We start from the raw sequence: 25958 nt of genomic DNA, 5'->3' as shown, positions 1-25958 counted from the left end.
CCAAAAATGAATACACACACACACACACACCGAGACCTTGTCAAAAAGGATGTTGTTTTCTATCACACCAGAGATCACAGCATGAACATGGATCCCACTCTCACTTGCTGCCCAATGCACACAAGGTATCATGTTTAAACCGCAGTTTAAAAAAATCCATACAATTCATTTGGTTTGCTTGAGCTAGTCAAAGTCTCTCTACCTTGCAGGATTGTTGTGAAGATTAAAAAAAACATGTGAAGCTTGAAGTGACTACTGCAACACCTTTAGTTTTTCTAGGGGATAAATGGAAGAGAATGAGGAATGATTTAGGGAATGGGTATGTTTAGCTTGGAGAAGAGAATGTTAAGAGGTGATATAATAGCACTGTTTAAATATTGGAATGGATATGCTGAGGAGGGAGCAAGCTTTCCCCCCCCCCTGCTGTTCCAGAGACTAAGACATGGAACACTGGATTCACATTATAGGGAAAGAGATTCCACCTAAACATTAGGAAGAACTTCTTCACTGGAGGAGTGGTTCAACAGTGGAAGATGGGATTGCCTTGGACGGTAATGGAGTCTCCTTCTTTGGAGGTTTTTAATCTGACACCATCTTTGAGGATTGTATTAGTTGTAATTTGGGGGGGGGGGGGTGTCGGGCTATGTGGCCATGTTCTAGAAGAGTTTATTCCTGACATTTCACCAGTATATGTGGCTGGCATCATCAGAGATGCCAGCCAAAGATGCTGGCGAAACGTCAGGAATGAACTCTTCTAGAACATGGCCACATAGCCCAAAAAAACCACAAAAAATATGGATGCTGTCCATGAAAGCCTTCGACTTCACAGTGTATTAGTTGTGTTTCATGGCAGGGTCTTTGACTAGATGACCCTGGGGTGGGCTTCAGGCATACTTTAAAAGTTGAAGACCACTGGGGGTCTTTTGTTTCACACTGTGTGTGTGTGTGTATTTGTATGTATTTTAGCACAGTAAGAAAAGGGGGGGGGGGAAGGTAGAGAAAAACTTATCAGAATTTGGCATTTTAACTGGTCTACTTTACCAGGAGCCTCCATGGATCTCAATTCACTTCCTCAGATACAGGGATGGAGCACAAAAACTACAGTCATTGAATGAGTTGACCAGCATGGTGTAGTGGTTTGAGCATTGCACTACAAATCAGGAGACCAGGGTTCAAATCCCCTCAGCCACAGAAACCCACTGTTTGGCTGGGCAAGTCACACTCTCTCCGCCTCCGCTGAACAAAGCTTGTCAATAAAACCTTATGATAGAGTTGCCCTAAACTGGAAATGACTTGAAGTTATACAAGATATTGTCTGTCCCACCACCATTATAGATACATCCAGTACAAACATGGGAAATGGGGCCTTCTCAGTGGCAGGCTCTGGAACCCGCTTCCCGGAAAAGCTAGTCTGGCACCCTCCTTGCTCTCTTTCCACAAGCAAGTAAAAAACTTTTTTATTCCGGCAGAAAATTGCCATTGCAGGGGTAACAGGCCTTGTTTAATGTGCTGGACTTTTAATTTGTTGCTGATACTCTTTTAATTTGTTTTAATGGGTTGCAAGTGTTATGATGTTCAATGGCTTTTTCACTTTGAGACGCCACAACATTTTAAACTACGTTTGCTTTAGCTGTTGGAAGCCATCTTGAGTCCCAAATTGGAGAAAAGGCAGAATGGAAAAAAAGAGGAGGAAAATGAAGAGGAGGAAGAGGAGTTGTTGGAGATGCAGAGATGAGATATGAATGTAATGCGATATATGTGTGTGTGTGTGTGTTTTAAATGCAAGTTCTCCCCCTTTAGTGGAGTTTATCAGACAAGGGAAATTGGACTTATTCACAAGGCCAATGCCAGCATTTTGACAAATGAATGGAGATATTTCTTCCTTTCACTCCAAAAACCAAGTACCGCAATATCCCACCCCATTAGAAAGCAGTCTTGTCACTTTAGAAGGCTTTTCTCACTGAAGCGGCACCAATCTCCTTCCCTTCCTTGTACAAACACAGGGACTAGTGGCAGAAAAAAAAGAGCTGGAAGTTTATTTTTCCACATTGACACACAAGACTTACAAAATTCAGACACAATGCAACAAGTTAACAGGATGCACTGATAAGAAACAAACTAGTTTTTCTGAATAATCATTTGGGAACTATTGCAGCCTCCCTGGGATTGTCCTACTTCCAACTATGGCCTGGATAGACTTTCCATGTCTGAATGCTTCCTCCTGTAAATTTGTACAAAGGGTTTTTTAAAAAGACAAATAAATCACCAATGGTTTTATTTAGGGGGGAGGGAATGAAGTGATTTGGAAACTCAAGGATGGGAAATTGGGAAATGAAAGAGGAGTGTTGAAACATCCACAGCTTCTGGAACAGTGAAGTTTTAAAAACGTAATGAGTGGGCGTGCAAGCTTCAGTTGTTCAAATCCAGGAGTGCAAAAAACAAAAGGCTCTTAAGCCAGAAGGAAGAGTATCAATGGAAAGGAAAGAAAAAGGTGCTGGAGCCAAAGCTTGTAACCTCCCAATAAAGGATGTGGAACATATGACGAACTGTCAAACCCAAGGAAACAGCAGAAAAATGTGGCTTCCATGTCTCTGGGGCAATGAATCCACTCCTGGTTTTCCTTCAAACTTTAGCACAGCTCTCCAGTCATTACAGTATGGAAATCCACTTATGTAATTTAGTCAGAGGGCCCCTTGGCAGAGACTGAATCCACACTGCAGAAATAATGCAGTTTGACAACATTTTAACTGCCATGGCTCCATCTAATGGAATCCTGGGATTTGTAGTCTGTTGTGGCACTAAAGCTCTCCAACAGAGAAGGCTAAAGATCTCACAAAACTACAAATCCCAAGATTCCAGAATATTGAGCCATGGCAGTTAAAGCGGTGTGGAACTGCATTGATTCTGCAGTGTGGCCCAGAAATGAGTATATGGCAGTTGAGGATAGCTGAGGATAGAAGTCGAGGTGGGCTGCCAATTAAAGTGTACTGAAAAATTATCTCCTGAAGTATTATATTTCAAGGACATATTTTAGCCCACTTCCCAAGCTTCTTTTAAAATTTTCTTAAATATTTCCAATGCACTCCCACTTCAAGAGAGAGAAGACTGTTGTTGTTATGTGCCTTCAAGTCACTTCCAACTTATGGGGACTCTAATGCAAATTTATAGGGTTTTTTTTTTGGCAAGTTTCTTCAGAGGAAGTTTGCCATTGCTATCCTCTGAGGTTGAGAGAGTGTGTCTTGCTGCCCAGTGGGTTTCCATGGCCAAGCCAGGATTCAAACCCTGCTCTCCAGACTCCAGCACTCAAACCATTATATTATGCTGGCTTTCTCACTGTGACATTCAAACTGCCCAACTCCAGTCTGTGCTCAGAGAGGGTTAAATAAAAGGTCAGCTGGAAAAAGTTTTGCTCTTTTCCCTTTTCTTTTAGAAACGGACACAAAGGGGGCAAAACAACAACAGAAGAAGCAGCCGGACCCTAAAATTAAGCAGGCTTCGCTCAAAAGCTCCAGACAGATCTTTCAGCGTGATCTAACACACCGTCTGAGATGCAAATTCCCCACTTTTTAAGTCGAGTCAGGTTCTGCAGAATAAGACGGATTGAACTTTTTCATTTCAAGAGACTCTGGCGGCTGCAGAGTTCCTTCTAAGGCAAAAGTGCCCCTGGGCCAAATACCTGCAATTTTTTGAGTTTTCTACCACCTGCCTTCTACGTTTGCAATAAAAAAAAGGTACACCTTGTAAAAGAAAAATCCAGGCACCATCCAAGAACATAAAGCATACTGTTTCCCTGATGGGGAGGTAAAAAGTAGGGCAAAATTGGCACGAGAGGTGTGTGATTGCCAAATACACACACAGACACACAAAATTTATACTATTACAGGTTGTATTATACAGAATGCTTGGGACCAGATGTGTTTCAGACTTCAGGTTTTTTTAGATTTTGGATTACTTGTAAATCCATAATGAAGTGACTTAGAGACTGGACCCAAGTCTAAACATGAAATTCATTTATGATTCATATACACTTTATACATATACCCTGAAGATAATTTTATAAAGATTTTTTTAAAATAATATTGTGAATGAAACAAAGTTTGTGTTCAATGAACCATCAGTAAGCAACGGCATCACTATCTCAGCCACCCAAGTGGACAATTCTGGATGTCGGCTATTTCTGGATTTTGAAATATTTGCATATCCATAATGAAAAATGAGACTCCAGTCTAAAGATAAATTAACCTCTATTTCGTATACACCTAATACACATACCCTGAAGGCAATTTTATACACATATTTTAAAACCATTTTTAAATCAGTCAGAAAACAAACATGTCACTTTCTCAGCCACCTATGAAAAAAGTTTTGGATTTTGGATTTCCAGATAATGGAGACTCAGCCTTACAGAACATTATTCCTTCTGGCATATAATATGGGTGTGTTCAGTGGTTAGCCCTTTTTGGTTGGAAGTATTATATTAATTTGGTAAATATGTTTTTGGAAATATGCTTAACCCACATTCATGCCCTCCCTATATTCTTCACTTCCTCCCATTTTTCATTTTAATAATAATACCTTTATTGGATTTATTACATGACCTTGGCTTCTAGGAAGAGCACGAACAAACTGGAAATGAGGTGCTGAGAAAGAGTTTTGTGGGTACAGTGGGCCACTAAAAAACCAATAAATGGGTCAAAGAACAAATCAAGCCTGAAATTTCCTCAGAACTCAAAATGATTCAATTGAGGTTGTTTGTAGATGAAACAAGTGTCTTTCAATACCACCCAGTTAACTGCGTTTTTGGAACCTATCCCTATTTTTTTCCTGATGGCATCCCTGCCTCTGGTACCCAGTTTTCTGTCCAGGAGGGGGATGCTCAGGGATGCTGCACCCACTTCGTGAATCTAGGTATACCTGTACAGGTAGGGCTAAGGATGGAGGTCTTTTGCAACAATGACAATAACTGATGGGAGCAGAACCCAAAAGGGGAATTTGGAAGCAGGGTAACCAATGGATTGATGCCTCTCTGAGTCAGCCTTCTCTTCTCTGTATCAGCTCAACCATCTTGCTTTTTTATTGCAACAGGTGAAGGACATCATCACCTGGCAGGATGTGCAACCAGATGTTTCGTTAAGTGCAGGTTAAAGGGGGAAACCATGGCTGCAGGGCAACTTCAGGGGACGCATGCAACACCCAAAGCCATTGATCTCAGGAAGGAAAGAAGCCCCTTAGCTCCAGATATTTATGGCTCACCAGATGGGGGAGGCAGGTGAAGGTAACACATGCCCGGAGGAAGAGGAAAAACATCCCGCGTGGCCGGCCTCAGGTTCTATCCTCCCTCTCTTCTAAGGTTCATCAATTTTGCGATTGGAAGTTTAAACCCATGTTTGTACTACAAGTTTCAGAATCCCCAGCCTAGAGGACCACAATTTGAACACATTTCTCATTCTGGACTATACCTCCTGGAATTGCCAACCAGGGAAAGCTCCCAGGTAAGGATTCTGGGAGTTGCAGTGCAAAATCAGCAATCTGTCCAAACTCTAAAGATGAGGCATCCCTAATAAAAGGAAAATGAAACATTTCCCATCAGAAATGACTGTCTCCAATGAGAGGTTTGGACTAGGACTCTTGAGATCAGGGTTCAAATCCCTGCTCAGCCATGGAAGTCCACTGGGTGACCTTGGGCAAGTCATACTCTCTCAGCCTCAGAGGAAGGCCGAGCCAAATCACCTCTGAATAAACCTGGCCAAGGAAAGCCCATGGGAAGTTCTCCCCAAAAGCACACAACAACAATATGATGCCCTTAGCTATTTTCCTACCCAGTTTATATTAAAGGGCTTCAGCACTAAAAAAAAAAAAAAGGGGGGGGGGCAGCTGGCCTTTGAAACACCAATTCAGTGTCATAGTTCAGCAGAAAAATAATTCTGTGTAGAAATACACTTTTTAGAAAAGGGGAGAATGGGTCTGCAAAAACATAATCTTTGCACAAAAATCTGTGCATCTCTGAAAAAAGGTGATTTTTTTTCCTCAGAAAAAAACCCTCCATGTTTATTTTGCACAAAGCCAACTTTGTGTAGTGGTTGGAGTGCTCAACAGGACTCTAGTAGACCAGAGTTTGAATACCTGCTCAAACACAGAAACCCTCTGGGTGACCTTGAGCAAGTCACAATCTCTGAGCCTCAGACGGAGGCAAAGGCAAACCCCATCTGAACAAAATTCAGTTGGAGCAGCCACTGAGAGGGTTCTGTCTCTTGTGTCCTCACCAGGCAATCCATCCTCCAAAGATTCCAAGACTTGACCAAGCTCAATTGGAGAGATGATGGAGACTCTCCAAACTTTTCTCCTTTTCTTCAACTGTCTGAGAAAACAAGGAGAGGTCTAAAGGCACACCTCAAGCCCAGTGCATGAACTGTCCTCTATCCCCACCAATTCAATCACACTTTTTATACCCATTTACCTGCTACCCAACTCTGAAACAACTCTGGATCTCCTTCTTGAATTCTGAGTTTGCTATGGTGCAATCCTTCAAGCCGGAGGCTGAGCAAAGAATAGCCCTTTTTCTAATTTCCATCAGCTCCAGAGCCAACCTAGGCAATGGCGAGAAACTTTGGGGGTCATGCAGTTTTTAAAGGGTAGGAAGGGATCCCTAAAGGCCATTTAAGCCAACCCCCCACCAGTGCAAATAATCCATCCTAGGTAAACCATTAAGAGAACCAGTAAGTAAGTAAGCCAGGGTGGCATAGTGGTTTGAGTGTTGGACTACAACTCTGGAGACTAGGATTTGCTTGGTCATGAAACCCACTGGGTGACATTGGACAAGTCACATATTCTTATCCTCAGAGGACTAAACAATGGCAAACTTTGGACAATGGCAAACTCCTTCTGAATAAATCTTGCCAAGAAAACGCCATAATAGGTTCACTTTAGGGTTGCCATAAGTCAGAAATGACTTGAAGGCACACAGCAACGAGACGTAAGCCTGAGAGGAGGGCATCCAACCTCGAACAAACAGGAGATCTGTTGGAGTTGCAGTTTCCAACCTCTCTTTAAACACTGTTTTGGCATCAAGAGCTCTCACAGCCCACACCAATTCTCCACACCTTCTGTTTTCACAATTGAGCATGCCCTCTGTGCCAAAGCTGACTTGATGCATTTGAAACCACAGGTGTGCCCTAGGTGTATCACACCTCTCAATAGTTATACAGATTGTGTCTCCCTTATCTAAAATTGCTTGGGACCCGAAGCATTTTGGATTTTGGAGTTTTTAAGATTTTGGAATATTTGCATACACATAATCTCAGAAATTAGATCCCAGTCTAGACATGAAAATCTTTCTGTTTTCCTATGCACATTATGCACATAGCCCAAACATATTTTATACACAATGTTTTTTAAAATAATTTTGTGCATGAAACAAGGTTTATGTACAGTGACCCATCTGAAAGCATTGGTGTCACTATCTCATCCACCCATGTGTACAACTTTGGATTTGGGAGTATTTTGAATTTCAGAAGATCAGATAAGGGAGACTCAACCTGTAGTTCTTCTCTGCCTGCAAAGTGACTTTTACTCACAGAGACCCTATCCTTGGGTTTTCAAAGCAAGATGTTTTCAGAGGTTTGCCTTTGCCTTCCTCTCAGGCTGGGAGAGTGTGACTTGCCCAAGCTCACTCAGTTGGGTTCCAAGAATGAGTAAAGATGCAAACCCTGATCTTCAAGAATCCTAATCCAACACTCCAACCATTACACCAGACTGGTGCTAAAAATATGAGGATCTAATCATGGGATCCTATTATAGGTGATCATGCCAACTCATGGCCATGTTTCTGCAGAGGATATTTGCCAATGCCTTCCTCTAAGCCTAAGAGAGTCACCCAGTGGGTTTCCATGGCTCAACAAGAATTCGAACCCTGGTCTCCAGAGACACAGTCCAGCGCTCAAACCACTACACCACACTGGCTCTCCATCCAACTTACAAGGGCTTAAAGGGTTAAGCAGGGATTCGAACCCAGGTCTCCCAGGCCAACACTCAAACCTTTATGGCCTCACAAATGTCACCCTACATCTAATTGTTAGGGTAGTCTCACCAACTCAATGGAAATATCGGTGTAAATTCCCTTGATTCAATGGGTCTACTCCAGTCAGCACCAGCAACTGGATTCAGTCCAAAGCCTTTGTAGGTCTGTGGCTTGCTGAACCCACACCCAGCGACTCAAAACACAACCACAATCACAAAACCCTCCTCCCTCCGGAAATGTCCCAAGCTTGCCCTTCTCCTATTGTCGAACTGCGTTCCCATGAAAAAGGACTTGGCCGAGGACTCAAAAGTAACTCCCTAAATCTCCTTCGCCAAAGCAGACGCCTCTCCCTTCTCACTGTTGTTGTTGTTTCTGCTGCAACAACAAGAAGGGAACATAAAGAACTGTAAATGCAAACAAGCAGGGTGTCCTAACAGGTCATTAACACTTCCCAGCAATCCTCTGGAAAACCCCAAACCTGGAAGGAAGACTGTGTGGGTGTTGCTAGCCAAAACACTAGCCTAAAAGGCACCAGATCCCATCTGATCTTGGATGCTAAGCAGGGCTGGATATAGTTAGGACTTGGACAGGAGACCAGCAACAAATACCAAGTGCTGTAGGGTGTATTTCAGAGGAAGAAACTGGCAAAACCACCTCTGAGCATTCCTTGCTTAAGAAAACCCTACAAAATTCATGGGGTCACCATAAGTTGACAGGCGACTTGAAGGCACATAGACATAGCCATACAAGGAACTAGATCCTATCGGATCTTGGAAGCTGAGCAGGGTCAGCCCTGGTTAGTACCTGTATGGGAATCCACCAACAAATACCAGGTGCTATAGACTCTATTTCAGAGGAAGGAATTGGCAAAACCACCTCTGACGATTCTTTGCTTAAGAAAACCCCGCAAAATGCATGAGGTTGCCATAAGTCAATAAGCAACTTGAAGACGTGCATACATATGCACCCTAAAGGCACCAGATCTTGCCTGATCTTGGAAGCTAAGCAGGATCAGTCCTGGTTACTAATTGGATGGAAGACCACCAAGGAATCCCAGGTGTTGTAGGCTGCATTCCAGAGGGACTGGCAAAACCACGTGTAAAGATTCCTTGCTTAAGAAAACCCTTGGAACTTCATCAACAAATGACTTGAAGGTCAAAGCTATATCCCTCACTAAATACCTCAAAGGCACCAGATCCTGTCTGATCTTGGAAGCTAAGCAGAATGAGCCCTGGTTAGTCCTTGGCTGGAAGACCCCCAAGGAATCCCAGGTCCCAGAGGCTCTATTTCAGAGGAAGGAACTGGCAAAACTAATTCTGAAATTCATGGGGTCACCATACATCAAACACATGAAGACACATACCACACACAAAACAGAGGAGGGCAAAATGTCGCTCAAAGCCACATACAGCCCAGGGCTACATGTGGCCCAACAGAGGAGTTTGTGTAGCCTTCCATACTGCCAAACTCCCTGGGCTAAGAAAAGAGCTAAACTGCTTCTCCCATTATCAATATTGTTGTTGTTCTTATCATTTTGCCTTTCTCTAAAGACCGAGATGAGGAACAATAACAGATTACGCACATACAGCACCTGATAAAAACTCATCATTTGCAGATCTGGAAATCTAAAGATATACAGACAACAGATACATGGCTGATAAAAATATCAGAAATGATAGATATGGACAAACTTACTGCTTTCCTCAATAATAAAGATGTAAAATATATAGTGGAAGAACAGTCACCGATCTTAACTTTTTGTGCAACAAGAGGGAAATAGGCTAAATAGTGCAGTATTGGTGAAAATATATTGAATTGACTTTGTATATCCCAGGAGATCTTTTCATAGGAGGTAAACTTTTTTTACTTTTGGTTTCTTCTCTGATTATATATATATATATATTCTTTAAGATGTTAAAATAAGTTACTGATAAGACATTGTACTATAAGGCTAAATATTAGGGTGACTTATGGAAGTATATTACGTATTAGCTTAATATAGGATTACTGATTATAATAATCCCTTTTTTGTAGGTATAAAGAATAGTTTATTTTATGATTTGTTATAAAAAGTAAAAGAGAAAAAGAGGGGAAAAATCCTCATCATTTGCTAAAAGGCACCAGAATGGCCATTCAACTTTGCAAAAGTTTGTAATAATAAACTTTTTTGCCACCAGACCTTGGGCTGGGAGCTGTGCTGTTGCCGGGCGGCTCTCTTTGGGGTGTCGGAGGTGCGCATCTGCGCACCGCCCCAGAGAGGCCGCCCACGGACTAAGTTTGGAGGACTCCTGCTTTGCTATCCCCAGCTCCACAGCGGCTCCGGAGGCCCTGAATTCGGACCACCTGGGAGGAGGGCAGAGAGAGGGGCATACCAGGGCAGCGGTGCGCTGAAAAACCAGCTTGCTGGACTCCTCCTTCGCCGCACCCCCTTTTTTTGCCACCGGACCTTGGGCTGGGAGCTGTGCTGTTGCCGGGCGGCTCTCTTTGGGGTGTCGGAGGTGCACATCTGCGCACCGCCCCAGAGAGGCCGCCCACGGACTAAGTTTGGAGGACTCCTGCTTTGCTATCCCCAGCTCCACAGCGGCTCCGGAGGCCCTGAATTCGGACCACCTGGGAGGAGGGCAGAGAGAGGGGCATACCAGGGCAGCGGTGCGCTGAAAAACCAGCTTGCTGGACTCCTCCTTCGCCGCACCCCCTTTTTTTGCCACCGGACCTTGGGCTGGGAGCTGTGCTGTTGCCGGGTGGCTCTCTTTGGGGTGTCGGAGGTGCACATCTGCGCACCGCCCCAGAGAGGCCGCCCACGGACTAAGTTTGGAGGACTCCTGCTTTGCTATCCCCAGCTCCACAGCGGCTCCGGAGGCCCTGAATTCGGACCACCTGGGAGGAGGGCGGAGAGAGGGGCGTACCGGGGCAGCGGTGTGCTGAAAAACCAGCTTGCTGGTCTCCTCCTTTGCCGCACCCCCTTTTTGCCACCAGACCTTGGGCTGGGAGCTGTGCTGTTGCCGGGCGGCTCTCTTTGGGGTGTCGGAGGTGCGCATCTGCAACTGCACATCTTTGTTGGTCGCGCAGGGTGAAGGGACCGTGTCCACTCCAGCAGTAGAGCAGAGGATGTCTGTAGTGACTGACCTCTGCTCATTTAGCTGCGGGGAAAGGGGAGGGGGAGGATATGGAGGTGGGGAATGCCTTGGTTGGGAAGGGGGAGGGTAACATCAGCTTGAGCGGAGCTCCTATTGAGGTAGTGTGGGGCAAGGGGAGGTATGGCGGTGGGAGAAGGGACTTGCATTACAGAGGAAGGCGAGATCGATGCGTCATATCTATCTCTCCTTCCTGTCCCCCTCCCAACCAAAGGGACTGAGGGTCACTCCAACCGTGCCTCAAACCCTGTCGCTGCTCCTGTGCAATGCCAGGTCAATTAACAACAAGTCCCACATCCTCCATGATCTGTTGGAGGACACTAATTGTGACCTGGCTTGCATTACCGAGACCTGGTTAGGGCCTGAGGGGGATGCTGTGTGGGCACAGGCCCTTCCTGCTGGGTTCTCGGTGAAGGACCAGCCCAGGTTAGGTGGGCGGGGGGGTGTGTGGCCTTGATATATAGGAACACCTTGTCTCTCACCAGGAACCACATCCGGCAGACTTCCTATATCGAGTGTATCTACCTGACCCTAAAGGCTAGGGACAGTCTAGGGATTCTGCTGGTGTATCGGCCACCCCGTGCGCTAGCGGACTCCCTTAACGAGCTGACACAGCTGGTCGCAGAGCTGATGCTAGAGACGCCCAGGCTACTTGTCCTGGGCGACTTCAACATCTCCCTCACGGCCAGCTATGTTCCATCTGGTGCGGCTCGGGAATTCATGGATACCATGACGGCCATGGGCCTGTCCCAGCTGATTTCGGGTCCTACGCATTTCGCGGGTAATACTCTTGATTTGGTCTTCTGTTCGGACGCGGAAAATCTGTGGGCGGAAATAACCAATATTTCCCCCCTGTCATGGACGGATCATTTCCTGGTGGAGGCAAAAATCAAGGTCTCTACCCAGATCCCCCCCGGGGGTGGCGGACCTATTAGGATGGTCCACCCTCGAAGGCTGATGGAACCCAAAAGGTTCCAGGAAGCCCTAGAGGGACACATGGATGGAAGTGACGGCGACTCTGTTGATGCCCTGACTGGTATCTGGAATACCGGTCTCTCTAGGGCTATATACAGCATCGCTCCCAAGCGCCCTCTCAGACCCGCTTCCAAACGTAAGCCCTGGTATACGGAAGATCTCCGGGCAAGGAAGCGGGAGCTGCGACGGCTAGAGTATCGCTGGCGGAAACACCTTCGCTTAGACGACAAGGCTCTCCTAGACCAACTGTTAGAGGACTACGGAGAGGCGATACGAGCAGCTAAGAACTTGTTCTATAGTGCTCGTGTCGCGTCTGTGGAGTCGCGTCCAGCAGAGTTGTTCAGGGTAGTCAGGGAGCTAACTCAGCTCCCTCCTGCTCTGAACCAGATCCTTGAACCTTCTAAGGCCTGCTGTGACCAATTTAATAACTTCTTCGCGGATAAAACCTCTCGGATAAGCGAAGGTCTTAACGCCGGCATTAGTGCAGAACCTAGGGTAGAGGCGTCCAGAGCCTCCGTGGACTCTATTAAACTGGATCAGTTTGAGTTGGTCAGTACCGATGATGTGGACAAGATCCTTGGAAGTGTTCGGAAGACAACCTGCTCTCTGGATCCCTGTCCCTCATGGCTAGCGGCACAGGGGGGACCGGCAGTAACACTATTGTTACGCCGAATTATTAATACATCTTTGAGGGAAGGAAAATTTCCATCAGATCTGAAATTGGCCATTGTAAAACCTTTACTAAAAAAGCCCTCCCTCGACCCCCTGGTACATAGTAATTCTCGGACAGTTTCGCTGCTGCCATTTTTGGGAAAGGTGATAGAGAGGGCGGTTGCAATCCAACTTCAATCGGTCTTGGATGAAACGGATTATCTGGACCCATTTCAAACTGGCTTTCGGGCGGGTTACGGGGTTGAGACGGCCATGGTCGCCTTGGTCGATGATCTCCGTCGGGGGAAGCGTGTCCCTGTTGGTGCTTTTGGACATCTCAGCGGCTTTCGATACCATAGACCATGGTATCCTTCTGGAGCGCCTGGCGGAGGTGGGAATCGGGGGCACTGCGCTCCAGTGGTTCCGCTCCTACCTCTCTGGGAGGTTCCAGATGGTGCAGCTGGGAGACGAATGCTCCGATAAAAAAGCCCTTATAACTGGGGTCCCTCAAGGAGCTATTCTGTCTCCCATGCTATTTAACATTTACATGAAACCGCTGGGAGAGATTATCTGAAGACATGGGGCGCGGGGTTATCAGTACGCTGATGACACCCAAATAGTCTTCTCTATGTCTCCGACTGATGCAGTGACTGAGGATGGCGTCTCTCCTCTCGTGGCCTGTCTGGAGTCAGTAATGGGCTGGATGAGGGAAAACCGACTCAGTCTGAATCCAGAGAAAACGGAGGTACTCGTGATAGGCTCCCCTCGTCCAGGAATGGCGGTGGTTCCACCTGTCCTGAACGGGATCACGCTTCCCGTGAAGGACTCCGTGCGCAGTCTGGGGGTGCTTCTTGACTCGTCGCTTCACCTCACAGTTCAGGTGAATGCGACAGTCAAGAGCACCTGTTATCAGCTTCGGCTTATTCGCCAGCTGCGCCCATACTTGGCCCAGAGGGACCTTGAAACTGTGGTACACGCTCTGGTAACCTCGAGATTGGATTTCTGCAACGCACTCTACATGGGGCAACCCTTGTACCATACCCGGAAACTTCAGATGGTACAGAACATGGCAGCCAGACTGGTCACTGGTACTTCCAGGGCCAGTCATATTACACCTATACTCAAAGATCTGCATTGGCTGCCCATCCGCTTCCGGGCACAGTACAAGGTGTTGGTGATAACCTATAAAGCCCTATATGGCTTGGGCCCAGGATACCTGAAGGACCGCCTCTCTCCATACATTCCGCCCCGCACCCTCAGAACTTCTGGGCAGCAACTACTGAGGGTCCCAGGGGCTAGACTAACCTCCACAACGAGGAGGTCATATTCCATTGTCGCCCCGGCCCTCTGGAATACGCTGCCCATAGAGCTCCGCTCGGCTACCTCCCTAGCCCACTTTAGGAAGGAGCTGAAAACCTTCCTATTTCAATTAGCGTTCCCCAATGTAAACCCCATCTCGCCCCCTACCCCTACCCGACAGTAAGGGTTGCTGGTTTAGGGGGTTTTAATCATTGGTTTTAATTACTGTTGTTAATGTTAATTTGTATCTGTATTGTATTTTTCGGTTATGTAATTGTACTGTTGTGCACCGCCCTGATCTTAGGAAGGGCGGTATATAAATAAAAAATTTATTATTATTTATTATTATTATATATCCATTAAGCATATTATAAATAATAAAAGGGGGAGATCTGATGGTGTGTGTGTGTACAGGACCATCTCAGTGTCTGGCAAGGGAAGGCTTGGCAGTTACTTTGGGGACTATAACTTCCAGAACATCTGGGAGTTGCAATGCAAAAATGTAACATTTCCAAATTACAGGCATGGCCATATTGAGAAATACAGATTGACTAAAAATTGCTGCATGTTCTGAACTACATGGATCAGCCCTCAGGCTAGAAATGATCCTGAAGCAGCCCAAGACAACTACAGCCCCAGTGAAACACAACACTTCTTTTGAAAAAAAGAAAAGAAAAGAAAAGAAAAGAAAAGAAAAGGGAGATTTTGAGAGCCACACAGAGACCAGTGAGTCAAAAAAGACAGTGCAAAGATCAAATCCTGAGTGCCAGCATGGTGTAGTGATTTGAGCATTGGACTTGGACTAGGATTTGAGACCAGGGTTCAAATCCCTGCTCATGGAAACTTACTAAAACAAGTCACAACCTCTCAGTCTCGGGGGGAGGCAATGGCAAACTGAACAGATCTTGCCAAGAAAACCCCATGATAAGTTTGTCAGGTTTGATTTAGTCAGAAATGACTTGAAGGAACGCAACCACCATCACAACAAAACAACATTGTGTGTGTGTGCACGTGTGTGTGTTTATCTCAACATAGGAGCCAGTATGATGTTGTGGTCTGAGTGTTGGACTAGGGCTCTGGAAGACCAGGGTTCAAATCCCTACTCATCCATGGAACCCCAATAGATGACCTCAGATAACTCACACTCTCTCAGCCTCAAACCTTCTCTGAATAAACCTTGCCAAGAAAACAAGAGGCAGCATGGTGTAGTTGTTTTTGTGTTGGAATAGTCAGCTAGCAACAACAAAGATTCTAGGAGACAAGGGTATGAATGCCTGCTCAGCCATGGAAAGCCACTGGGTGACATTGGACAAGACACACTCTCTCAGCCTCAGAGGAACGCAAGGGTAAATCGCCTCTGCATTAATCTGCCCCCAGACCCTGGAATGGTATCACCAGAAACAGGAGATGGCTCAAAGGCACATAACAATAACAACAGCAACTTAACTTTCCTAATTTCTGCACAAATGCTTTCCTAATTTCTACATAAATGCTTTCCTAATTTCTCTCATAATTTCTGCATGAAGCGCAACTGAAAAGAACTGGTAAGGTTGGTTTAATGAATTCATTGTTCACTTTCTCCCAACAAGGGATCCAAGAAGGGTGGCTTACAGTGTAACCTGAAACATACTAGTATACAAATGCTAACAAATTCAGCACTCTCTTTCTCTTGCTGGCGAGAATTGTCAGGACAAGAAATTGCCACCATGGGGTTGGCAATACCTTGGCATCTGACCACCAGGGTTGAACTATGTCTTTCCCTAGTCAGGAACACTCTCCTTTCTGCATCCACTGAGACAAAGAAAAAGGAGATGGAAAGTGTCAATAACACCTGTGTGTGCAAAGTAACACCAGTTTCCCAGTTGGCACCTTTGTGGTGATAGTTGTGGTACCCATTTGTACTGAATGCACAGTAAAGTCTGATCATTTGATGGCATTATCTACTGTCATCATTGAAAGAACGCTAGGAAGGAGGAGAGACCAATGGAAGAGACAGGCACAGGTTGGAAAAGTAGGTGGTCTCTGTTGTGTAGTTCATACACACACAAACACACCCCAAAATTGAGATTCTGCAACGAAGACTGACTTAAACAAAGACTGGATTATAAAACAAGGCTGTCCACGACTTCCCAGAGGACCTTCTCAGCTACTGCACCCAGATTGTGGAATGGCCCACCGGACGAGATCTGTCATATTACCACCCTAAACAGCTTTAAAAAAGGTATAAAGAGGGATCTCTTCCAGCAGGCCTTTCCTGAATATTTCCCCAGCCGCCAGAAGGAAAATCTAATGGTTGAACTCTGACCTCACCGCAGTCACAACCTATTGTTTATTGCATTGTTTTTAAGTATGTTTTAATTCTTACATTGTTTAACTGTATTTTAAGGGGGGGATTGAGGGTTCGGATTGTATATTTGTTAATCTTTGTAAGCTGCCACGATTGCATTTTGTAGAGAGGTGGGATATAAATTATTATTATTATTATTAATAATAATAATAATGCTGGTACGTAAGGATGCAGTGTGCAACTACGAGGGATTAGAGGGGCACACTGGTCCACCCAGCTTCCAGGTCACTTATATTTTTAAAGGGGTTTTGTGGGCTCAAAATGACCTGCAGGGGACCCAGAATAGGAACACAGAATCTTAAGGTGCCCCAAAGGTCACCTACTACAGGCCCCTGCCATGCAGGAATACCCACCAAAGCACAGCCAAGAAATGCCCATCCATAGAATAATAGAATCTTATGAGTGAACATTGGAAACTGATCACTGCTGCCAGAATTTTGCTGGCAAAAAAAAAAAAAAAGGAAAATATCTCAACTACCAGCTATTGAAGAATGGCTTTTGAAGTTAAGGAAAATGGTTGAGCTAGATAAGTTAACGGAAAATATTGATATGGATTGGGTTTTGGTGTTAAGATACTGTGACAAAGTTTTGAAAACTTAATGGTTTGTAAAACACTGTAATGACCTGATAGAATTTAAGCTTATGCAGAAGTTGAGGAAACAGGATTATCAAAGATCAGAAATCCAGGGAAGTTTATGGGAAATAGTGTTTATGTATTGAGGGTTATGTAGCTCTATTAACCTTTATTTATTTTTTGTAGAATTTTGTATTTTTGTTGAATGACTGTTTATGTTTTATAGATGCTATGACTTGGAAAATTAGGGTGTGTGTGTGTGTGTGTTATTGTTGTTTTCCTTTTGTTGTTTTTTAATTGTTTTTTTATAAAAATAAAAATGTTAAACATAGAATCTTATTGGATTAATTACCCCAGGGCAATTTGGAGGAGGCATTTGGGGACAGCTTTTACAAAGCCTACATTTTGTGTGGTCCTAGGGGCCACAGAAACATCATGGGGGCCACATGTAGCCTACCCTTGGCACATGGCACTGAAAGGCCAGGGAAAACAAGGGGTGGATTTTTCCCACCAACTACAAGCCTGGGGTTGCCCTCAATCCTTTGCTCTTCTACTCCCCCTAAAAGGAGGAAAAAATGCTGAGCAGCAAAGTGATTGTTGTGTTGCCTCATTGCTCCAAATCTTCCATAGGGGGGTCATGGAGTTCATTGTCCCACCACACCCATGGGCTTGGTGAGTGCATTTCCCCCTCTGCCCCACAGCTGCAATGGGGAAGCCAGCGCACCATGCGCCGCCGGGTGAGTCAGGGCCCACGGAGGAGTCGTCCGTCTCGTCTTGCTGGAAAAGATGCGTCTGCAGTCTTCATTCCCCATGATGTCAACCACTCCTGAACCTCGAGGGACACTTAGTGAACCAAGTACCTTGTATTGCAGATGGGATTAACCTCACCTCAAGGAAGGTGGCGCATTCCCCTATGCATGGCCTCGGACTGTTCCCTACATGCACAATGCTTAGCATTTGGACTAAAGCTGCACTGAGTTCCACTTTTGGAGAAAAAAACAGGATATAAATTGATTGATTGATTGATTGATTGATTGATTGACATTAACGGGCATGTGCCTGTATGCATCCCCAGGAAGCAAAGGATAAAACAAAGGATGCCTTTCCATCACAGAAATACCCAGAGGTCTCTCATCTTCCCATACACCTTGTTGTTTCTTTGTTTTTGTGTGCCTTCAAGTTGTTTCCAACTTATAGCAACCCTAAGACAAACCTATAACGGGGTGTTGTTTTTTTCCAAGCTCTGCCTCCACCTTCCCCTGAGGCTGAGAGCATGTGACTTGCTCTCAGTGGGTTTCCTGGCCCAGCTGGGAACTGAAGCCTGGTCTCCAGGGTTGTAGTCTAATACTCAAACCACTACGCCGCCCTGGCTCTGCATTAGACCTTGCACAACCATTAACTCCCAAGTTCCTAGGGTGGAGCTCAGAGAAAATTCATGGCCAGAGACAATGTCTGGAGGAGAAAGGAGTCATGGGGAGAGGGGTTGGCAGAGCCGAAGGAGTCAAAGCTGCAAAAGAAGAAACCACATGGGAGATCCCAGTTTGTATGATAGAATCCTAAAGTTGGAAGTGACCCCAGGAGTCATCCAGTCTAACCCCTTTCTGCGTGCAGGAAGACACAATCCAAGCATGCCTGACTGGTGGCCATCCAGCTTCTCTTTAAAAACCTCCAGAGGAGGAGACTCCACCAACCTCCACTCTTACCATCAGGAGGTTCTTCCTAACATTTGGGTGGAATCTCTTTTCCTGTGGTTTGCATCTATTCCTCCATGCGCTATTCTCTGGACACTTCAGCTGCACCACTTTATCCCATGTTTCTACTCACTTTCTGCTACCCTTATTTTATTTTATCTATTGGATTTATATTCCACTTTTCTCCCAAAATGGGATTCATACCCTTACATGTTTGCTAGCACTTTCCCCAACATCTCCATGACCAAGCTCAGAAAAACAATTTCCTTTTGGACTACAGATATCAGAATCCCACAGCACAGTCCCTGGGGGTGCTGGGAGGTGTAATACAAAAATTCAATTTGCTCTCTCTTTTGTATTACACCATGACAGAACTTTGGTCCCACTATAAGTGCTCCACCCTGTGGAACCTGGAGTTTGAAGTTTTGTGTGGCGCAAGGATTCTCTACTAGAGAGCTATAGTGGCTCCCCAAATGACAAATCCAAGGATTCTGTTAAGATGGCACCATGGCAAATTTAGTGATATCTAATTGCTATAATTCTGCAGTGTGGATAAACCTGAAGTGAGATCCAGGGTGGGTGGTATTGAAAGAAATTTGTTTCTTCTGCAAACATGATCCTGATGTCTCCTAGGGTGAATCTATACTGTTGAAATAATCCAATTCTGACACTATTTTAAGGGCTATATTCCTTCTAACCAAAAACACGAATATAACCTGCAGATCTTCTTCCAAGTTTTGCACATCTCCTAGCATGCTGGTGGCACTAAATAAAGAGAAGCAGTAAAACATAAAAAGTCAATAAAGATAAAGTAAGTAGAAGCATGTCTAGTGCCTACTAATTTATTCACAGAGCCAAATAAAATTCCCCAGAACTATAGTTGGGGGGGCGGGGGAGAATGGAAATCATTCCCTTAAAAACATGGCTGGGTCCAGCCTATTTGCGTTTTTGTACATTTTGGAAAATGAGTAGAGACAAAATTGTTTTTAATATATTAGTGTCCACTTAGGTTTTGGCTCCACATCTAGAATTATGTGGAATCTTGTGAACCATTCATAATCAGCACAGTTTTTGAGTTCCCCCACACTACAAAGAAAATGGAGTCAATGGCAAAATGTTACAAGAATAGCACAATGCTCCACAATTCTCCCCGGCATGTAATTTTAGCTTAAAACTGCAAAAGAAAAAGAAAATTCCTTTTTTAATTGGTGTGGAAAAAAAGAATGAAGTTTTTAAAAAAAAACAAAAAAAAAACCTAGCTCTTCTTGGCTGGAAACAAAATACTGAAATACCAAATTTCAAAGACTGACATTTTTGCCGAGCACAGCACTGCAAAAATAAACACCCGTCTGATTTTTAAAGCAAAGCTGGAGACTCCTTTTCAGCAAAGGGAGACCGCTGTGATGTACACAAAGTTTTAAACGGTACGTGTGAATGAAGACCACAATGAACTGCCAGGAGAGGACAGGTGAAGGGACAGGATCAAAATATTTGGGCATCCCCCCACACCTCCTTCCAAAGAAAGGGAGTGAAAAGTGATCAGAGACAGTAATCAGATAGGAACAATAGGGGACCCAAAGATCAATTTCACCCAGGCAGGGGAGGTGTGACTCATTTAGCACACAACAGGAATTTGTAAGGAAAACACTTCCAAAAAGACGATGCAGGACAGGAACCAAAGCATCCATGTTTGCATAGGGCTTTCCAGAAGAAAGTTGCTCAAGATGGATCTAGTGCGCACAATCCTAGACAAGTATATAGCCCGGTGATTTCACAGATGGGAAACTGACGCTCAGCATCTGAACAGAGAGGTGTCAAGCTGGCCCACTGCCAGAGACAGAAGACTAGACTGAGTTGGAAGGGACTGTGAGGGCCATCTAATCCAACCTCTCCTGTGCATGAAGGCACAGCTAAAGCATGGCGGATGTCTGGCGCAATCCAACTCCAGGGTTGTCTTCATTTGTGCTTTGCACCTCCAATCTCCTGAGTCCCTACAGTCCAACACTTTGAAAGAGCACTCTCCAAAAGCATTAGAGGACATCTTCACAAACAAGGTTCATTGCTTTCTGCGACCATCTCTATTTCCATCAACACAATCCAGATCAACCACCAGCCAACCAAATGCCCATACCAATGTATTCTCTTCTGCAAATGGCACCCTGGTGCAAATGGCACCAAATGGTACTTTAGTGCAAAAGGCACCAAATGCAAATGGGGGGGGGGGACCAATCTGGGCACATGGCACAGGTCATCATCCCCATCATCCCCCCAGATGCATGCTCAAATCACAAGGTTGCAGCACTTTCCTTTTCAGACAGTGTCCACCCTACAGCTGTCTCATCTTTTGGAATGCAAGCCCACATTTTTGTCAGCTTGGAGTAAAATGGTCTAACTTTCCATAATAGGCATTGATGTGTGCATGCGCACGTGCACACACTCACACACAATTCCTCAATCTTAAATCAGTCCGGTCTTTCCAAGGTACACTTTACCTCTCTTGTACCCAAACAGAAAATAATTGCTTTGCAAACATGGAATCCAGGAGATACACTACAGAGAGAAGGTGGGAGGAATGCTCCAGCCACATTATATGCATAGCTTGTTGACAGAGGTTCAAAGAAGCATTGCTCTGTGGACAGAGGGGGGCAGACAGTGAACCACATTAGGAGAAAACAAGCTCCATTAACTCTCTATCTACAAACAATCTTGCCTCCAAAGACCTGTGTTTGCATTGCTTCTCAATGGGATTCCTTTTCGCACTAGCCAGCTATTGTGTCAATAAAAAGATAAGTTACAATGGTTTACAGTCAACACAGAAGAAGGCACCATGAGAGGCAATTCTATTTTTTATTATTTGTTTAACTGTTTTGTTTTTACTTCTCAGCCAACAAAAAGAGCCAGCCACTCCACAGAGGATAAAGCCCAGCTCCTGCAGATGCCCAAAAATAAAAATTAAACCGAAAAGGAAAAAAAGGAAAGTTGCACACTTCCCATCTGCCTCCTAAAAGAGGGATGACTTTCTGAAAGCAATGGTTTGGGTTCTGCATTGAGCAAGCGGATTAAAACTAGAAGACAGAGAAGAAGTTAAGAGAAATAATAATAATAATAATAATAATAATAATAATAATAATATCTTATTCAACACCTTAGGCATCTTACCTCATTGTATTGGGACTGGGCATTATTCTCTAGGTACAACATGTTAGCGGTGAGGTTTAGTAGAGCAGTGGTCCTTTCCTCGGGCTCCAGGGCGTCCCCACCAAAAACCCTCACCCCACCCCACCCCCAATGAGACCCTACGCAGGGGGTGCCGAAATGGACAGCCCGCTTGCAAACTCTCAGGGACAGGCTTGTGCCTAGCCAGATAATTTGAGGTTCCCTTATATACCTCTCTTTTGGGGAAAGGAGGGGTGGAGGAGTGGGGCGGACCAGCTCGCTCTCTACCTGTCAAAAAGTTGCACACCTGGACTCCGCCACACCAAGGGAGGGAGGCCTCTCCCTGCTCATTAAGTGGCTAAGGAATCCTTATCACTAATCTCTTCTTTTTTTAAAAAAAGGAAAGAAAAGGAAAGCAGAGGATGAAAAGAGAAAGGGAGAACTTGTACACATATGCACACACTAAATACACAGAAGAGACAGGCCTAAATACAGAGAGAAAAGCACTCAGGTGCGGGAAGAGAGAAGTGGAAGAAAAACTACACCAGACGACTGCTCATCATCACCTTTGGGATGTCTGAAGGAAATAAAGCAGAGGCTGTATCAAGAGTGCCTTAAGAAATCTATCATTTTGCAAAGGATAATGCTGATCATACACAACACAGACACACATGTATAACAATAGCATGTACATTTCTAAACTGCTTACTGATGTACTAAGAGGTTTACAAAGTGTAAGCTAATTGTACAGTTTTAAAACACTCTACAGTGGGCTTTTGGTATCTGCTAGGGTTTGGTTCCAGGAACCGCCATGGATGCCAAAATCCATGGATGCTCAAGTCCAATTAAATCTGTTTATTTTATTTTTAAATCTGGTATTTTTCCACCTTTCAGATATCTACCCAGGAAGCCAGTGGACCAAAGTGCCATAAACACAGTGGGGCCTTGGAATCCACTGGGGTTTTGTTCCAGGATGCCCCATGGATACCAAAATCCATGGATGCTCAAGTCCCATTAAATACAATGGCATAGTGAAATGGTGTCCCTTATATAAAATGGCAAAATCAAGGGCTGCTTATTGGAACACACACACACACACACCTGTGGATACATAAGGCTGACTGTAATGGAGGAAAAACTGTACCCAAAACTACTGTTCATCGCCTTTGGATGTCTGAAAGAAACAAAGCAGAGGATCCATCCAGAGTACCTTAAAAATCTAATATTTTGCAAAGGATAATGCTAATTATTGATTATACACAACACACACACACACATTGTATTTGTAAAGCACTCTACAGTGGGCCCTTGGTTTCTGCTTAGGTTTGGTTCCAGGATCCACTGTGGATGCCAAAATCTGTGGATGCTCAAAGTCCCATTAATTACAATGGCATAGTGAAACGGTGTCCCTTATATAACACAGCAAAATGAATGTTTGCTTTTTGGTATCTATATATTTTTTGAACGTTTTCAAGCTGTGAATGGTTGAATGCATGGAAGAAGAAGCCGTGGATATGGAGGGCCAACTCTATCCTCCCCAAAAGGGAGAATATGGAGAAGTCTAGTATTGTTGTTGTATTGCCTTCAAGTCCACTTTTACTTATGGTGGCCACAGGAATGAGAGACCACCAAGAGCCCCAGGCATCAACTGCACAACTCAGGTTTTCCAAAGTCAGGACAACCTTGATTTGAAGCTGTCCCTCCAAAATCTTTTTCTACTGCCTTCCACTATACAAAACACTACAAGTTGAGTCTCCTTTATCCAAAATGCTTGGGACCAGAAGTGTTTTGGATTTTGGAGTCTTTCAGATTTTAGAATATTTGCATCTACATAAGGAGATATCTTGAAGATGGGAACGAAGGTTAAACATGAAATTCATTTATGTTTCCTATACATACACCTTATGGGAGCCAGCATGGTGTAGTGTTTTGAAGATCGGACTATGACTCTGGAAACCTGGGTTCAATTCCCCACTCAGCCATGAAACCCAGTGGGTACTCTTGGGAAAGTCACAGTCTCTCAGCCTCAGAGGATGGCAATGGCAAACCTCATCTGATGAAATTTGCCAAGAAAACCCTGTGGTAGAGTCTCCATAGATCAGAAAGTGACTCAAAAGCCACACAACACATACACACACAAGGTACAGAAAATCTTCAGCTATTTCAGCATCTTCATTGCGTACTTTATGAAGTTATAGAAACCTAAATTACTGTACTTTCCTCCTTTTTTTCCCAAATGAAAAATGTTGTAGGTCTGTCAATGGCTGTTAGACATAGCAGCTAAGAAGAATGTCCAGGACCAGAGATCGTCTACCTCTAAGCTCCAATTGCAGAGAACATGGGAAAGAAGTGTCGCAAGGACTCACAATACTCTTTTTCCCAGTGATAAGACAATCTAAGTCATAGTGAACAGATGTCATAAGCACAAAGGAGGACAAGGCATTGTGAAATGTAGGATACTCAAGAAAAACCTAAGACATGCCCAGATAAAAGCTACTATAAAGACCAATTCATGCTCCACAGTCATGCTCAAAAGGGAGGACATTTTGGAATTCCTCCTGGATAGAAGGTGGAAGTGGAGGACATGTCCTGGAAAAGGAGGGTGTCTGGTTACCCTGACCTGAGACAATATTAAACTCAGTCCCATCATTTCGAGTCTGCTGCAAGATCAGACGTCACAAGCAGATACTCATCTTGCATGTGCATAGTTTATAATGCAGCATCAGGCATAATGGCATGCAAAGATACAAATTAATTAACTTGGAGTATTAGTAAGAGTTGGTGCAGCTGTGAGTCACAGGCCAGGAATTTCTCAGATTTCTCCTTTGCCATGAACTCTCTAGCTGGTCATAGGCAAATCACTGTCCATGGCCTCCCAATTCGAATGCAGGACCCATAATGCTTTGACATTCCTTGCTGGGTGGTAGCTGCAAGGATTACAAGGCAGACACCATCCAGGAGGTGCTTTGAATACTCTTAAACACAATTTCAAATTCCAAGATTACTTCTGGCTTCCTATTACCAAGATTGCTTCAGGCTTCCATGAACTCACTGACTGGAAATGGGAGGGATTAGAACACAAGACCCATTGCGGTGTAGTGGTTTGAGCATTGGATTGTGGCTCTGGAGACCAGGGTTTGAATCCTGGCTCAGCCATGGGAAACCCACTGATTAAGACACACTCTCTCAGCCTCAGAGGAAGGCAAGGTCAACCCCCCTCAGACCAAATCTTGCCAGGAAAACCCCATGATAGGTTTGTATTTGAGCATTGTAGTGCATTGTATTTCAATATTGGAATTTAGTATTTTATATTATTTGAATAGTTATCAATGTTTTATTCTGTAACTTTTTGCAAAGTTCCATGTACTTGGATGGCACCATATAAATAAATGATGATAATGATGATGACAACAAAGATTGCAGGACTGCAGTAATTTAAAACTTCATTTGAAGATTGAGAAATTAGACCTCCAAAGCAAAGCAGCAGACAAAGTGACCCAAGGATGGTGAAAATAAGAGCAAAGAATTCCAGGTGTGTTCAGTTTTCAGCATCTCACTCTCTACAATACTGGAAATTGGGGGAATATTATGAAATATCAGTGTAGCAGGTACCATGAAATGGGTGGCTCCATGCTCTTGAAACTCCCTGCCACAAGAATTTTGTTTGATCCTTTTTGTATTACTTTCAAAAGAACCCTGGTTGAGAAGGGTAAATTACTGAATAAAACCTTTTACTGATTTTCTCATTGGTTTCACGTTAACTTTCACACTGCCTTGTGAACACCTTCAGTATTTATTGCATTTGGTATGTTTTAATCATGATTGCTCCCTCGATAAACCACCTTGAGAAAGTTTGGCCTTAAAAGACAGGACAGAAATAACCTTAGTAATAACAATAAGGCAGGAGGGGTTGTGAAGGTAGGGGAACCTTTTTACATATGGGTCTGGATTGTCCCTTAGTGCATGAGTACTGGGCAGAAATTTTACAACTGATCTCCAAGATCACTAAACAAAGTATACAATTATCACCACTCCTGTTCCTGTTCTCCATTTTTATGAATGAAAATAAAGCCCTGCAGCACAAAGAATTTATTAGTTTGTTTCTGGCTATTGC

At 44.3% G+C, this 25958-nt stretch overlaps 1 protein-coding gene and 1 pseudogene across 2 annotated transcripts in view; one reads left to right on the top strand and one right to left on the bottom strand.

The window, feature by feature from the left end:
* The window catches only part of TP63 (tumor protein p63), a 178873-nt gene that overhangs the window by 102619 nt on the left and 50296 nt on the right, over nucleotides 1-25958 (bottom strand). The window lies entirely within an intron of this gene.
* On the top strand, nucleotides 11184-14260 carry LOC149317927 (uncharacterized; annotated as a pseudogene).

This window comes from Sceloporus occidentalis, unplaced genomic scaffold (genome assembly GCF_023333645.1).
Source record: "Sceloporus occidentalis isolate IW3139 unplaced genomic scaffold, rSceOcc1.0.p SCAF_2, whole genome shotgun sequence".
Taxonomy (NCBI): domain Eukaryota; kingdom Metazoa; phylum Chordata; class Lepidosauria; order Squamata; family Phrynosomatidae; genus Sceloporus; species Sceloporus occidentalis.
The sequence above is the reverse complement of the archived record's forward strand: the minus strand, read 5'-3'. Positions and strand labels throughout refer to the sequence as shown.